Raw genomic sequence first — 17,614 nt, forward strand, 5'->3', positions numbered from 1 at the left:
TAATGGTAACTTAAAGCAACCTCATGACTGTCTCGGGAAAACAAAAGAGCAATAAAATCAGTGAATGCAGAAGTTTTACAGATATCACATCTACAAAAATTCCGTTCATTTCTCACGTGTGATTAGCTATAAGAACTTTCTTGTAAATGGGATACTTAGTGAAGCTCAACATACCCTTGCAAGAACCCTATCACAATACCAAATACTTTAAAAAGTAAAGCTTTTTCTTAGAATAGAATATCTCCATCTGACTCAACACTTTGCTTACTGCTTTCCACTTGTGAATAGCTGTATATTGGTGTCTTGCTGTTTGCAACCATTACAGCAGCTGTACAGAACAGCTAACAGATATGAAATAACTAGCATAACATGAAGACAGCATTGAAAAGGGATTCCTTTTGAAAGATCCCATTGAATGGGGAAGATGGTACTTTTTAGAATCTCTAAGGCCCTTATTCTGCCTGTGGGAAAAATATTATTTACTTTGAGAAGAGTACACAAAAAAATTAGTAATTGTCTGCAGATGGAAATACAGTATTTTAATGTAAGATTTCGATTTACAAGAATTCAGTGAAGACTGGCATATGCCTTCTTAAGGTTGACTAATAATGGGTTTGAATCAACCCCAGACAAGGATTTCTTCAGTACCGTCTCTGTTGATGTAAATAAGTAGCTGCAAGTATGGGTTTAACAAGGCTTTGGGCTGTAACTTGTTTGTTAGGCCAACAGACAGGGATCTCGGTCCTGTACTAAATCTGATGGACATTGCTGGGATTCTCCTACAAGAAGTGATTTTCCATGCACAGATCACTGTGGGACCTTCAGTCTCCCCATTTGGCAATGGTTCAGGGAGCGTCCTGGGAGATTGCAGGAGATCTTGAATGCTGGTGTTGGTGAGAACAGAAATCACCCAGGACCTCTGAGAGGGCGCTGAAGTGCTATCTCCACATCAGGACCTTTACATGGCAGTGTATAGATAGTGTGCTTGTAGAGTAGCATCTTCCTTCCAGTCCCTCACAGCTTCCTTCTTCCTTTTCTGGAAAGAAATGATACAGATTTGGTCTCAGCTGCACTAAGTAGCTTAATTTCAAAAGGCTGAAGTAGACAATTTCAGATGTTTTGAATGAAATCATCTGAAGCATTGTTAAATGCAAAGACTTCCCCATACTCCCCCCCCCCCAGTTTATTATAATGATACTATTATGATTGTATCCATTACAGAAGTTTCCCTTGCAGTTACTCCAGTTATAATTAATCACCATCTCTACTGTATGAATTTATGGCCCAATAGGCATTATAAGTAATGATAACAAACAAGTCCTTAGGATTACTTTAAGTGAAAAATTCAAAGCTGGAAAAATTTATTTAATATTGTGATAATCAACTAAACCATTATTATTGTATTTTACATAAAGGCATGCAGGGCACAAAGGTACTTACTCTTAATTCTGGTGTGTAAAGTCAAATGTCATTCAAAAATTATTCAATTTGCAGGTATCTTCAGCAGAGGGGCAATAATTTGCACTAACGCTTAGGAAACCTAACCTGAATAAATTAATTTTGCAATTTAGCAAGAAATGGGCAGATTTAGCAAGAAATAGAAAACCCAATTGAAATAGCCTGGCTTCAGGACACCAGCATGAAATTGTATTGAACACCTTTTGCTGCTAGTGCTTAGAGACGTTGAGAAGAAGAAGAAGAAAACCTCAGTAACTTAATGCACCATAACACCAGTCTTACTAAAAACACAGTTTGTACATTTGATTTTCAGGCCTGTGCTCAGTCCATCATTTAAAGCAATACATGGCATCACTGAAATTGTTGTATGGGCTGCTGAATCAGAGGTACTGTCTCTGCAGCCAGTGCTCTTTACAGACCTCCTGCATGGTCTTGGGCAAGTTATTTCACCTTTCTGTGCTTGTGTTTCCCCTGCCATTGCTTGCCTGTCTTATCTGCATAGTCTGGACTGCAAATCTCCAAGACAGGCATTCTCTCTCTATGTATGGTCAGTGAAAAGCCCAACGGAGTCTTAGTTCAGCTGCAGCCCCCATGTGTTGCTATATTGCAAATACTGTCCCTTGTCATAGATATAAATGCAGTGCATCACACTTGGCAAAAACAAAGTCCTGGTAATTTGATTGCCCTCTAAAATCTCAGAGAGATGGGCAATAAGTTATTTACTTACATGAGCAAGCATGAAGTTTGGAAGAATATATATTAATGGAGTGTTGTTGCTGTTCTAGCTCATGTTTAAGTGGATTATACAAGTTCAGAGCCACTGGTTTTTGCCCAGCACACTATGGAGACAAAGCTCCATAGATAGAAATGTCAAGCTCAGGTTGTCCACCTTCTAGACAGAAGCTGTCAGCTGGTTGGAACCAGCAGGTGCCGAAAAGCAGAAACAATATCTGATTCCATTTTAAAGATACCTGCAAAACGAGGCCACCATCCTTCAACAAAATAAACTAAGGCAAGCTTGTGAGTTTGTATTTTTGTTTTTTAAGGCCGCCTGTCTTAGTTTCTTTTGCTCTTACCTCTTAAATTTTCAGATAAGCAAAATTTACAAAGATGGCAGTTATTGTAGGAGGTATTGCAACCTTGGGGAATTCCTACTGGCGTGGTTGTATGCCACCCAGCATCAAGAACCATTTTTGTAAGGGGAAAAAGCAAAACCATCCAAACAAAACATATTAATTTAGTATATTTCCTTCATACTTTTTTTTTTTTCGGTCTTGAGAGACTCTATTTGCTTCTTGTTGAAACATGCATGCCCTTGTAGGAAGTCCATCACTTCTTATCCCCATTTTCTATCAGTTTACATCCAAGATTAGCTTCCTATTTCTGGGCTCTCTATGCATTCAGATTTTTGCTTAAGATATCTTTCACAGCTCGATTAGAGCGTAAAAGCCCCAGTTTGTCTGAACAGAGCTGCTAATGTGATGTTCCCACAGAAGACGACGGTACATCGCCTCCGTGCCGATGGATATATTCTGACGGAAACTACTCAAGCCAGCAAACGTTCATCTGTCCTTAAAAAGGAGAGAGAAAGGTTTCGGGCGTCGGGCACACGCTGGTGCCCTTCTGACAAATCTCTCCACCTGGCTGTGACAGGGGAGTCCTTCCTCGGTGCCGAGTCAACCGGGCCAGTGCGTGAGCGAGTTAAGATTATATCCGTGTAGGACTGGTTTGGGGGGTTTGAATCACAGAAGCGACACGAGCAAAGTGCTCCTCTAGCTAGATGCAGCTATTAGGATGCCTAATAAATATTTATAGTCCCTCACCGGGGAGGTGATTGACAGCACGGGGGCAATCCCTATCCTGCAGCTGCAGGCAAGCAGCTCGGGCAAAGCATCCCGGGGCGGGGGTTGCGCGCAGCGGGGCCGCGTTGCTTCCGCACTTGCGGACGGGCCTCGGGACAGCCCTCGGAGCTCCACAGTTCCTGCCTTCCCCGCAGAGGCTGCGGGTGCCTCCGGGGCAGGACTCGCCCCGGCCCGCGGAGGGACGAGCGGGCGCTGCGCGGCGCGGCCCGCCCGGCTCCCCCCGCGGTGCGGGGAGGGCGCTGCCGCAGTGACTGCGGTCCCGCGGAAAGCTGCGGAGCCGCCCGCCCCGCCGCAGCCGGGCTGCCTGCAGGTGAAGTGAAAGTCGTCGGGCAGAGGCAGGAGGAGGCGGCGGCGGCACAGGAGGAGGAGGAGGAGGAGGAGGAGGAGGAGGGAGCGCGCAGCCCGTCCTGCGCCCTGCAGCCGGCGGAGCCTCCGCACCGCCCCCGGCCCTCCGCCGCGGCGGCATCCCGGCGCTCCGCCGAAGTGAGTGCTTCCCAAAGTTCGCCTTCCCGGGGGAGGGGGTGACCTTGGAGCGGCTGCGCCGCGGGCAGGTGGGGCTGAGCGGGGCGGGGGTCGGCGCTGCCCCCGCCGCCGCCTCCGGGAGCGGCAGCAACTCGGGCAGGCGAAGGGTAGGGCGAGGAGCGGTGCGTGGGATGCGGGTTCCCAGCGCGGGTTCCCGGCGCGGGGGGACACCGGCAGCCAGGGCGGGGGCGAGCCGGACGGCTGAGCGCTGACCACACACGGGTGGGCTCCGGCGGTGGCCCGGGACGGGTCGGGAGTGCCGTATCCTCTGGCCCGTCTCCCTGTCCCTGTGTCTGCGAGTCTTCTGCTTGTGAGTAAACTTAGGAATATGTCAAACTTAGAAGTTACTTATGGTAAGCATGGAGTACCACGAAAATTGCTTTTTCCCCAAAAAAACCATGATGGGTGTGTATTGCATGCTTTGACTGTAGTCAGAAGCTTTCCATAACAGAATTACTGTGCTTTTTGGAGGCAAAAAACCCAACCCAAATCCCCTAAGAATGTGCAGTTTGAGTCGTAAGCTTTTCCTTTGAGCCCTGAGGAAGAAAGCGCAGCTCTCCAAACACTCCAGGTGCTAGACCTGCTGCCCTGCTCGCAGAGACCGTGTGAGGGTGGAAGATGCTCAGTGGGGTATTTTGTGTGTGTCTTTGCCCGTGTGTGTGTCCTGAGGTATTACTATATGCTGTCAGCTGAGAACCAACTTTTCCTGCTGCTTCTGGAGTTCAAGAAAAACTATTGTTAGCTTCAAGAATAGCAGGATTTGGCTTGTCTGTGTTTGGCAAAGTTCAGCCCCTGCATACAGTACTGGCCAGAGTGGTGATGTCAGTTTCTCAGAATATTTAAATGTCATGTTTAGTGCTGTATATCTGTGCTGCTGTTCAAAATTAGTCATTATTAGTTTGCTTTTATTTCTTGTTCTTCCTCTGTCCTAATACCTTCAAAATCCTTGTTTGAAGCCCTGCAGATGAGCATTGCGTTCTGCCCAGGGAAATCACCAGCTGATCATTTGCGTGTCTCTGGCTGCTCTGGAAGGCTGCCTGGACAGTAGGTTTTGCTTACTGTGAAAGGATAGTTAAACTATTAGATAAAATATTGCATAATGCCAAACATTAGGATGTAATTTTGTAGACTTCTGGTAACAAACTTTCTTAGAGATGGATATCAAAACCATATTTATTTTTTTTCTTCTGACCTTGTGGACTGTGTGAAGCGAAGTGGCAGTGAGTATGCAGTGCATAGAATTCTGTATCCTTTAGCTTTCTAAGAATGACATTTTCATACAGTGACCAAGTTAGATCTCTGACTAAATATAAAAACTTTTTCTTTTTTTTTTAACTCTATGTTTACCAAACCAAACCTAATCTCAACTTCCTTTGATAACACTTAAATTAATGCATGCAGGAATTTCTGTGTGAACAGCTGGTCTTGTATGTGCAGCATCCAGCGTGCAGTGTTGATAGTGCACAAGTCTTTCTGCGGCCAGAAACTCGCTCTGACTGATGTGCATAGGCCCAAAGATTTTATATAATGTCATAGTTCAGGCTTCTGGGTTTTAGAGAACCTTTATCCTCAGATCATTATAAAATCAGAGAAGGAGGTTTAGTATTCAATATTTTTAATGCTTCTGTGTCTAGAACTATATACTTTTTTTCCCCTTGTATGGCAGATGAATTATTCTAAACCTGTTTTGACAATTTGCTATAATTCAGATTGTGTTTCCTAAAGAATTCAATGTACAACAATAAAACTGCTATAGAATAAAACTACTGTGTTTAGTTACTTTTTTTTTTTAATATACCCTCCTCTCCCCCATCATTGCCTTTGTATTCCTATTCATCACTGCGTTTGTTGGTTTTGTTTGTTTTGGTTTGTTTGTTTTGTTTTGTGCCTTTTTTTTTTAACAGATGTTCTGAATAGCTGACTTGCTCTCTATCTACTTTCAGTGTTTGAAGTAGCAATCTCCTGTTTATTGCTTCGTGTTAAATTGCTCTGCTGGTACTCCATATATGTAGCTTTTGGTTTAGGCTATAGGGAGAGGTGGGAAAGGTTAGCTTGCTGGGGTTTTTTTCTGAGATATTCATAAGGAAGCCAATGCTGTGGTATGGCAGACTTTTTTCTTGAGGGAATAAATTTATTTCTCCTTATTGAAGGTTAAAGCTTGGCAGCTCTTTATTGTGGAGTCTTGTGTAATAGGGGCTGTCCAGACATTGGTTTGTTGGGGCAAGGATGACGTCTAGGCTGCTGTTGGTAACAGTTTGAATTTTTTAAGGTTGCCCTTAATTGAACGGCTCTCTTGTGTTTGACATTTGCTGCGACCTCTTGCTGTAAGCAAAGGGAGACAGTTAATGATTTTGAAGCTTGTCTTTCACTCAGAGTTGAAAATGAGGATGTTTACTTCTAGTTCCTGTTCTAACTCCCAGCCATGTTTGAATTATGACTTTTTTCTTTTTTTTTCTTTTCTTTTTTTTTAATCTTTTATTGCATCCCTATTACACTTGGGATTTTTACAAACATACAGAAATTTATGCATGTACTGTGAATCTAGGTGCTTAAAGGTTGCTTTATAGATACAGAAATCTTAAAGATAAAACTTGCTAATTTTTACAATTTTTATGTTGTTTAGCCAGCATTTGCAGAGGACTACTGGAAGTTAAGTTAGAAGCAGTGAAAGAAATGAGGAGAAAGTGGACTCTGAGTGGCAAATACAGCACTAAGAAAAAGGACAACTCACTGGAGCAAGAAGCAGAGGACACAAAGCAAGCTGAGAGGGAGGGAACTAAAGAAATAACTGGGAAAGTGGGGTGGAACTAATGTTAGCTGGCAGGGAAAGAGGAAAAATATGGACTTTCTTTTCTATTTGACTCATCACTTAAACTGTAGTAGTGTACAATCTCATGGAGGATGAAAGATTATTTTTACTTACCATTCCTTATGTTGATTCAGTATTTGACACAGTTGTGGTGGGCAGAAGCTGCAGCCTATAGAGAGGAATTTTATTGCAGACCTGGCTTTGTCAGCTTGTAGTAACCAACTAATTAATTTTGTGCACTACCTCAGTCCTGGACTCTTCTGCTGAAATAGTTCACGTGACTGGTTTGTCATGGTATCTGTGTGTGTTTGCACCTCAGCAGTGGTACCAGAAATGGCAGCTTGAGTATTCAAAGAGTGGTTCGTGGCAACTGCTTTCTCTCATAAATAGCCTGGCTGGAATGTAAATTGCTGACCTGGGGGTGAAGGCCTTTCCGGTCCATTGCAATTACTTGAGCTTTTGGGCCTCTTCCAAAGCAGTGCTTTCCAGCTAGGCATTGCTGATTCTTTAATTCTGCAAAAATAAATTGCTTTTCCTTAAACATGTTGTGCTGTGGTGCAAAGGGACATTCTTCTGTGATTCCAAACACCTCAATCCTTTTGACTGAAAAAGGTGGTGTCCTTGGTCTTGATCCAGTGAAGACTTGCACGTAACCTGACATTATGTTTATCTGTAAGTCTTACAGATTTGTATTTATAGGTTTGGATTCACTGAAGATGTCTCAGAATTTGTATATAGTTTACATATGCAAGATTGCTTCTATTTTTTTTTCTCTTCAGCACAACTGAATGATAGTGTTTCTTCCATTTTTCATCCAATGCAAACTGGAATTGGCTATATTCTTGAATGCCTCAGAATTCATTAAATAATGGAATAGTAGTTTTCCAAGCCAGCATGAAATGAAATAACTGTAAACATTTATACAAAAAAGGAAAACACTGAGATATTTGTTGCTAACATTGAGGTATACTGCCAGATCTTGAGGTAACAACATTATTTGTGCCAGGGTGGTGAGTAATGCCAGAAGAAGAAACAGGTTCTGTAGTAATGACAGAATGGATTGAAACAGTGCAGTGGTTCCTCCAGAAATATCCCTTGATAGTAAATGTTGGTGGGGTTTTTTCATTATTTTATTTTAAGAATTTATTTATTAAGGGGATCTTAAAATTATCAGTTATTACCTCTTTTGTTTCTGTTTCTTTGGATGGGAAAAGGGAAACAAACCCTTCTGTAGTTCCCCACTGAAAACCTCTTTTGAAACCCTGACTCATTGGAGTATTCTCCAAATCACTTGATACGGTGTTTGAGTTTGTGCAATTTAATGGCAAGTCTGTAAAATCTTGTGGATGATGTATTTTTTTAAAACAGCTTAGCTTTTCTATTTGTTACCATATAGTTTCTTTCCTGGTATCTCTTCCTTCCTCCTCTAGTATTCTGGACCTTTTTACTTTAGGCCCTAAACTGCCCCCTTCTAAAGTACAATTTGTGAGCATGTGGTTGTTATTTCTTTGTTTGTTTGTTTGTTCATTTTCCTCTTTTCATGCAGTATGGACTAAAACCAGTTAGTAGATCTTATGATACGCAGTGGAAACTTACTTTTTTATGTCCCTTCTTTGAGCATGGCAAGACAGGAAATGATACCTTTGTGGAATTTGGTAGAAGTTTGGTTGACAGTGCCACAGGATGGTTAAGGTTGACAGGGATCTCTGGGGGTCATCTTGTTCAACCTCCCTGTTCAAGCAGGCCCACCTAGAGCTGTTTGCCTAGGTGACTTTTGAGCATCTCCAAGGATGGAGATTCCAGACCCTCTCTGGACACCCTGTGCTCAGTCAGTATTGCTAAAAAAGATGGGAGTTTCTTTAAGGGGGAATTTTAGCAGAGTCTTTAAAAACTTTGTAGCTGGGGATGAGTATTTGATGAAGGATGCAACTTAAACCAAATTAAAAAAGCACCACAAAAAGCCACCCACTTCTGGGGTTCCTTGTTGCCAAGATGGTGTATATAGCTTTATGGGGCCCAAACTCAAAAAACCTGGCATTTTACTCTTCATTTGCCTACCTAGTGCTTCCCTTTCATTCAGGTTTCTTGTGATCTTGATCCCAAAAGAGCATGAGCACAAGAAACAGTGAAATCCTCATTTCCTTTACAAGGACAGAGAAGGAAGCCCTGTTTGCACTATTGGCTGAATGCCCCTTAACTCTGGAATAATGCAATTTAGTCATGTCAGATTAAGGAGTTCTGGACAACATACATCCCTACATATGTGCATTCCTCCTGTGCCGTTTCTGGTGCAGCTGATGCTGGTGGGTGCTCCATCTCTCTGTTCCTGAGTCTGGATATGCAGTTCAAACACATCTTTCTCTAGCCAGAGTCCCAAGTCTGAGAGAAGATTTTCTGGGAAACAAACAAAATATGTATTTGTCAGTTAATTTGCAGTTGGTGATGTTTACTGCTTGACTAAAGTTGCTGCCTTTTTCTGTACTTTTCTTAGGATACATTGAAACTATATTGCATAAATTCAGTTTTGCTGTGCAACTCAGATATAATGTGCAGCATAATATGCAAGACTACTATAATTAGGCATTTACTAATTATTTTAGAAGCTGATGGTGTATAGCCTTTTGACCTAGGAAGGTTTTCAAAAGTGAAATGTAGCAGTACTATTTTTTTTCTCATTATTGACTTACCATTTTCTGTTTAAACCAACCTTTTTTCTTGCAGTATCACATAAAATAGAGTAATGTCTGCAAGCATGTCAGAGCTCAGCATCACGTTGTTGGGTATTGGGATGCCAATGGGGAAAAGTGACAGGATTCTCTTGGGATCATATAAAACAAAACATGGACTGTCAAGATAGTTAAAACTGAATATTGCTTTAGTAATGAGAACTCCTACCTTGGAAACTGCATTCTGTCTGGCAAGAGTCTAAGTTCTGTAATTAGAAAATATATTCTGTCCTTTATTGCTATGACTCTGTATGGAGATTACTTGGAAATGTTTGCTGGAAGAAGTTTTGTAAAATTATTCATCTTCATTTTGAAATCCAAAAGGACAGATTACATGCATTTGTTACTCAGTCATAGAGTATGTAATTAGTGCTTTGGCTGAGCATGTATTATGCATTGAGTTAGCAAATACTTTCCATTGTAACGTTTGTTCTAATAAACCATATTTTAGTATGGATAATCCTCTTTTAACATAATTGGAACATGGAGCTAATACTTAAACATCTTCAGTTTAAAGACTGATGGGATAGTTGTAGTATGCTACTGTAATGTCAGCGGAGAAACACTGAAGTGCAAAGGAGTCACGTGCTATAAGCACAACTGCAAGATTTTTGTATTTCATCCAGTCCCATTTCTAGCATTCTTGTACATGGTGGTATAGTCATTATAAAGATTTTAATTGGCCAACAGCTTGCCAGCTTGTGTTTGCCAACTCTGCTGAAATCCTGGCCAAACTTCTTAAAATTATGCAGTAAACTGCAGTTGGCTGAAAACGGCAGATATAAATAGATGACATGGTGCTGGATTACAATTTATTATTGAAATTCAGCTGGTATGTAACAGATAGCCATAAAAAGGCAACATTGTTCCCCTTATACAGGCCTTTAAATCAATGCAGTATTTTTTTTTTTAGTAAAGTAATGTTTATCACAAACTCATAAAGTCTAGTTCATAGTTTAGTGACTTCGCAAGCAAAAATATTTTTCTGTTCTTTAAAAGAAAGTGGTCTACTATCTGATTGGTTTTCAGTGGGAATAGTTCATTATTTGGGGGGGGTTAGGCAAAAGTTGGATGAAGAGAGTGTATTTTATACATAAATTGCTTTTCAAGCATCTTGCTTCAGAAATCATATTGGAGAACAGCAGTATCTAGTGGATTATTATTTGTGTTACCATCTCCCACTAACAAAGAATATTTTGTGCCTGATTGGAACTTTGAAACTGGTAAGATACAAAGGCTTATTCATGGAATCAGATTTTACTAATCTGTGTTTCACTCCATAGTAGTGCCTTCCAGAGGCTAGAATAGCATCGAAGTCCAATTGCATGACATATGGTGGCATGTATAGCGAGGACTCATGGGACCTCGTAAAGTCTCTAGAGAGGCCTCCAGCAGACAGCAGGGACAGCTGTGGTGTCAGAACAGGTTTCTTAGGGCTTGATTCAGTCATGTTTGTGCAGGCTTCATCTGTGGAGGTTTTCAAATCTCTCGGGGTAACCTGTGCTGCTGCTTGACTCTTCTCCCAGTGAAAATGGCTTTATGGGTTATGGATTTCTCCAGCCTGTATGGTTGATGTGTGCTTTTGTGTTAGATCTTGATTTTATTGTTTGCATTGCCTAACAGGAGGTTTTACAATTTGATTTTAGAAGAAGAGGGTGAGTTCCCTTATTTAGATGTTTCACCTGTGTGCTGGGGCTGTTTCTTTTGCACACAGAGAAGTTGTGTGCCTTAGAATCCAGGCTAAAACCCACTTCTTGAAGCAGGAGGTACAGAGAGTGAGGAAATGCAATGTGTGGGTTATGTTTGATATCCTGTCTCCATGGAGGTTAGGCATATGGGGCAATGCCAAGCATTGGGTGTGCAAAAGTCCAAAGTCTAGCATTTGCAAAGCAGTCTGTGAAGCCAAGACCAGGACCTAGTTCCTGAAGCTTTGCCAGTTTGTATTGAGAAGCTAGGAAAGCCATTGTTTAGTTGTTATCTCTGCTTCTCTGAAACTTGAGACGTGGTTATGAGCAGTTTGAGGTATTTTAGGTAAAAGATAAGCAGTTTAGTTTGAAGCACTTTCAGTAGTGTTTCAAGTTACCTTGTACATTACTGCCTTCAAACTAGAAGTTCTTGTGCGGTAGGTGTCACGGGAGTGTTAAATTCGTGAATTACCGCTCTTCAGCCCCTAATTAGCACTTCCAAAATCACTTGGCAGGAAAATGGGAAAGACATGAAGCAATTCCTCAGCCTAGGTGAGCTTTAAACCCACTTCTCTACTCTAGCATTGTAAGTTTCTGAGGTCTGTTCATGTGTCTTCTATTGAAACTCTGCAGCTGGATGAACAAACTTCAATATCCTTGCAGTCAGGAAAACATAAAACTATTGCTTTTCTTTAAGAGTGATGGCAATGCTGAGGAAAATGGACCTATGAGTGCTACTGCCACTGAGCTAGAGTTCACTGTCTGCAGATGTGATTTCTCAGGCTTTATCTGTGTTACTGTGAAGTGTCTAACTGCTCTTGTATTCACTAACGGTATTAATGATGGATACATCAGCTGTCAGCATGCTAATAAGCATCATTAACTACCCTCAAAGCCGCTAAATGACGCAGCTGTTGAAAACGCGGGAGTTGCAGGCATCCGCGTGCCTGAGCGCCTCTTCCAGCTCTAATGGATGGAGCTCACTGAGGGAAAACCTGAGGGCAAAAGCTTGAAGGCAGAATCTCTGTGTGTGAGATTCTTCCTTTTGATGTTTGCTTTAATGTTAACAGAGCACCAGCATGCACTGGAATTGCTTGACTGGAGTTGTATTATTTTGGTGTCTAACAACCTGTGACCCTTTATTAGTTTCTGGTGTTATTATTGTAATTGCAATATGACATCTAAAAGTTTCCAAATGATGCAGCAAGGTCATTGTGCCTTCCTTGGTTACTTGTAGGTGCAGATTTACTGGTAGCTGAACCTTTTTATTTTTCACTGTTCTCAAGGGGCTGTCTTGCTTATGCTAAAGGTTACAAATTTGCTTTGTAAACTAAATGTCTCCATGGGCAGATAGTAATATCCTATTACTGTACTTCCGTAATTTCATAATGCAAGTCTTTTATGGGGTTCTCTTTATGGCCTTTGCAACAGAGCTTGGTCTCTGGATTTCCCAGTAAAGACCAGACCTCTGGATGCTTTACATCCTTCACAATAAATCAGACCATTCACAACCATCCGGCACAGAAATTAACGGTTCGCAATTTTTTTTTTTTTTTTTTTTGCCTATGAAGGAGTAAAATCTCGCTCGCGTTTGTGGGAGGACTGGGAAGAGAAACGGGGCACTTTTGCTGGGAGGGGGGAGGTTAAATGGAAGCTGGGGAGGGAGATCTGCGGCACAAGGAGGAGGCGTTCAGCATCCGCTGCCCCTTGGGATTCTTGAGGGAAGGCAGAGGAGGGATGGGAGCGGCGGGCGCTGCCGGAGCGGCCACAGGAGGGAGCGCCCCCGGCACAGCGCACAGGGCAGGGCTTGTCCTGTGCGGGACATCTGCTCAGCCCTCCGATCCGCAGGGCCTCGTGTGCCGGGGCGGGGGGATCAATGCTATTTTATGTGTCCAGCGGGGTTTTAAAGGTTGCGTGGGGCGCTGAGTACAGGGTGAGAACAAGAGTCCCTTTCTTCCCCGGGCTGCCGGCCTCTGGAGCTGCTGGAAACTTTCAGCGAGTGATAGAGTTATACTTTTTCTTAATCGTTTTATTTCCGTGGCTGACATTTTAAAAATTCTGAACAAATATCTGCAAAGGGCACCAAATAAGCTGAAAATTATTAAGATTCAAAGAACTTCAAAGATGAAGTTCAGTGATATAAATATTTAAACCACAAATTTTGTTTCTTTGGTGGATTAAGCTAGTCAGCACAAATCTGTCTAGGGTTCTGTTGCCCACTCCCCTCAAAGGAAACATCATTTTGCCATACAACACTGTTGGACACAGTTGTTTTAACAATGGCATTTCTCTATTTGTGATTCCATACTAAACTGAATTTTAAGGATCCTTGATTTTCTCACCATCCTCACATTCTATCACTACAAGGACTTCATTTCTCAAATACTCAAAGAAACTCAAACACACTATGACCAAAGAACATCAATAACAGCATATCAGCTGTTTCAATACATTGCTGTTGTTTCAAAACCAAAGTTCACCAGGCACTCCAGCTAGTCATGGTAGTTCCTTAGATGCAATGCACATTCGAATTCAGAGACATGGACTCATTCACCTAACTCCTCATTTTACTGATGTCTCAGAACAGTGTTTCTAATCCCTTTCAGGTTTGCCCACTTCTTTCTTTTCTGATGGGGTCATTTTTGCCTCCTCTTACATTTACTCTAGAACAAGAAACAATGGAAGTGATGACAAATATAGGCACTTTTTCCTTTTGAGTCTGTTCCATGATATTTGACAGGAAGCATAAAAGTGCACAGAGGTATTCAGATAGACTGTCACCACATTGCAACCATCTCTCAGTATTTTTTTATAGACCTGGATGTAGAGTCTGTGTTTGTGAGATTTGACATGTCCTAGCAACTCCTAGCATGATGTCTAGCATCTTGAACCCACAAACCATCTTCATGCCTCTTTCCCTTTACTCATTTTAGAAAGATATGAGCATTAAACATACTGTTCTTTTTTGAAATAAACCAACCCAAATGTACAAAGAAATTAGTAATGTAGTAGAAAAATCACTAAGCTATAAAACCTAAAACCTCAAGGCTAGTTGTTTTGTAGCTCTGTGTCATATGCAACATTCAAATATAACAAAGTTAGCTGTTCATTTTAACTAGACAGAGCTGAAATTAGTTCATCAAATGTCAGTTACTAAACTGGAACTGATTAGATGTGTGATTAATTTAGTTGATACGTTCATTTTGAACAACTGCAAACTAACCTGTGTAATAATAAAGTTGCATTTTTACACTCCAGCAAGTATAAGCAGAACTTTTGTCACCCACGCTGATTTTGCTTTACAGTTGAATAGCTGTAAAACTGTGAGACTTTCTGTAATGTGGAAGTAACAAGAAAAGTATTTGTAGTCTCCTAAATAGTGTTTTTTGCCCTAAAGATATCATATAGTTAAACGACAGTTTTCCTCCATGCTTAAATATGAAATGACAGGAATTTAGTTGTCAATTGTTGAGAATTGTTGATACAACAGTTAGGGTTTGGTGATCGGCCTATTTATTTCTGTATTTATTATCTACTGGAACCTTTTCCTTTCCATGGTACAAAGGATAATTCTAGTAAGACAGTGACTAATGGAACAGATGCTTTATAGACGCTTTTAGTTTTGAACTTTGGAAGTAATACTAGCAGTTTTCAGGAATGGAATTAAACTTAGTTTCTTTCTGTAATAATACTTAGCAGTGTTTTGTAGCTTACAGAAGGTACCTTGCTGGAAAAGCAGTGCTGAGTGCTTGTATGCAGGATGGACTGCACATATCTGCCTGTGCAGCTCTTTCAGCAGAAGAATCAGTAAGTTTTCATAGTAGCACTACAGAGTGATTTGAAAATAATAAGCTGCAGAATTCAGTGGCTTCTATTAACTATGAGAATTTTTGTTTTCTTGTGCATAGGGGGACATGACCTACTCATGTGACCATTAACTAATAGAGTCATTCAGGTTGCTGTGTGAAGTGAGGCAGGAAGGTGTGAGAGGAAAGTGACAAGTCTGTAGCTAATTGCCAGAATTTGGAAGGCATTACAGTAGAAGTACTCTCCTAAACTTACTGTTTCTTGTAAACTGTTTCCTACAGTTTGCTACTGTCAGAGAACAGATGTGGGCTAATGAATATAAAAGTGTGGCCTACCTTGAGTTTTACATAAGGTAGCAGTTCCAAAGCAGTTACACCCCTGATTCTTCTGTTGCTGTCTCCCTCCAGTTCTGTTGGAGTTTTAGTTCTGTGGTACAGAAAGAAATATTTTATCCACATTTTGTCATTAAAAGGTTGGCTTAGGTTCCAGCTTGTCTCTTGAGATACATATGCGAGCATATTTGGAGAACTTGCTTAATAGTTTCAATATCCATTTTTACAAACAACTTGCATCTTTATTTCTTTGAGGAATTCCTTCTAGGTGCAGTATATATCAGACAGGTTTGTCTGTGGGTGATTATGCACCTTCTTAGTTGCACCTACCTTTTTCTGCAGTCGAAGGGAGGCTTGGTGAGCATTGGTGGTGCTGCTTTTAGAAAGAACAAAGGGCCTGCAGATGTAGAGCCTGAGATGGAACCGTGTCACCTTGTGCTTGATGAAAGCTTGCTTTGAACAAGTGCTGTCCATAATGCATGCTTCTGCTCTATCACTCAGGCTCACTAAAAAGGATACTTTTTTATAATTTTCTTTTTCACTTTCCTCTTTTTTTTTTTCTTGCCTTTTTTCCCCCCAGTTTCCATCAGAAGCGTGTTCAAAGTAGTTGCTGGTACTAAGCAGGACAGAAAGCTGAGCAGGCAATCTGGGACTCGTGTGTCATGCTATGAGATGCATTGTGACTGTATGAAATGTGAGTGAAACATCCAGGTTGTCTCTGAATACTGTCAGTGTTTTGTTTTGTTTTGGTTTTAGCATTGATACAGTTTTACTTCCTAATCTGGGATCTTGTGATATCAGAGAGAGAAGCTGGTAATGTACAAGAGTCTTAAGCTCTATTGCTTACACACAACACATCTGTTTGATATACCTGATCAGTTAGTTTATTAGAAATGGTGTTACAGATGTCAGGCTTTCGGAATAGATTTCTTTTAACTGTGCCATAGAGTACTGTGTGTTGAATATTACTTCTTGTTTGCTTTTAAAAATTACATTTATCGTCAAACACAACTACATAGTAGTTGAATAGTAAATACAAACCAAAATGGTGGCAGGAAGCATAAATATCCTCACCTTTGGGAATTATGAAAGAAAATACCTTTTAATAACAGTATCTCACTAAAATGAGTAAAGGTGGGATGTGAAGATGGTTTGTGGGCTCAAGATGCTAGAAATCATGCTAGGAGTTATTAGGACACATCAAATATCACAGATATAGTGTCTACATCCAGGTTTATAATAAAATACTGATTCTGAGAGACGTCTGCAATGTGGGGACTGTCTGAATACCTCTGTGCTTTAATTCTTCATGTCAAATGTCATGGTATAGCCTCAAAAGAACAAAGTGCCTGTATTTTTACATTTCTGCTGTTGCCTTTCTTGTTCTAAAGCAAGTGCAAGAGATGGCAAAAATAAACTGAGGGTCAAGTGGACTTCTGTGTGTCTCTGAATTCGAATGTGCATTGCACCTAAGGAACTACCATGACTGGCTGATTATGGTTCTGGTGAACTTTGATTTAGAAAGAGTAGCAGTGTTTTAAAGCAGCTGAGAAGTAGTTGTTGATATTCTTTGGTCATGGTGTGTTTGACTTTCTTTGAGCAGTTTAGAAATGAAGTCCTTGTAGTGATAGAATGTGAGGATGGTGAGAAAAGCAAGTATCCTTAAAATTCAGTTTAGTATGGAATCACAAATAGAGAAATGCCGTTGTTATAATAACTGTGTCCAACAGTGTTGTATGGCTAAATGAGGCTGTTTGAATTTCTTAATTGAAATTTCATACCTAATGTTATTTGGATTCTTTCCAAGCATAAGCTTAGTTAATTTTCCTGCATAAGATTAAAACATGGCAACATTAGGGTTTTTTTTTCTTTTGATTCTTAAGGTATTGTGAACAGCTTGATTCCCCCCTCCCTTTCTATTTTGTGTTGTTTATGAGAGAAATGAGCATCTTTAAATTCCATTTCTCATATGTGTTAAAGCCTTTTAAATATGTTGCTGAAGTGTTTAACTGTTTAGCAGAGTAGTACGCTGTTATATTCACGTATGTGCAGTTCTGTTATTCCTTAGTTGCTCTGTCTTGTCCACTGTGGCATTTTAGTAGTCTTTTTTTGAGTTCCTGGATTTTTGTCTGGAGTTTACAACTGCATAGGATGGACTTTTCAGTAAGTCATTACTGGTGTGTTTCTTGAAGTGACAATTATTAACTAATATTTTCTCTTCCTGAGATGTGTAGATTTGGATGCAAACACAACATAGGATTTATACTGTCTGTCTACATTTATAGAAGTGCTCTTTAGCTGTGAATGGGGATGACTGAAGCGCAGCCAGGAAAACTTTATTTGATATTTGGATGAATGCCATAAATAGAATTCAGATTAATTTCTCAACCCTACCCTGCTGTGCAGAATCTTG

General features: G+C 40.8%; 1 protein-coding gene across 1 annotated transcript in view; it reads left to right on the top strand.

Annotated features, from left to right (window-relative positions):
* Positions 1-3,836: 3,836 nt before the first annotated feature.
* KIAA1217 (KIAA1217 ortholog) overlaps positions 3,837-17,614 on the top strand; it is a 351,359-nt gene continuing 337,581 nt past the window's right edge. Inside the window, exon 1 of the mRNA XM_050311843.1 lies at positions 3,837-3,949. The gene's annotated coding sequence lies outside the window, so the exon portion shown is untranslated. The remainder of the gene's footprint in view (positions 3,950-17,614) is intronic.

Source organism: Myiozetetes cayanensis, unplaced genomic scaffold (assembly GCF_022539395.1).
Source record: "Myiozetetes cayanensis isolate MyiCay16 unplaced genomic scaffold, myiCay2020 scf1, whole genome shotgun sequence".
Taxonomy (NCBI): domain Eukaryota; kingdom Metazoa; phylum Chordata; class Aves; order Passeriformes; family Tyrannidae; genus Myiozetetes; species Myiozetetes cayanensis.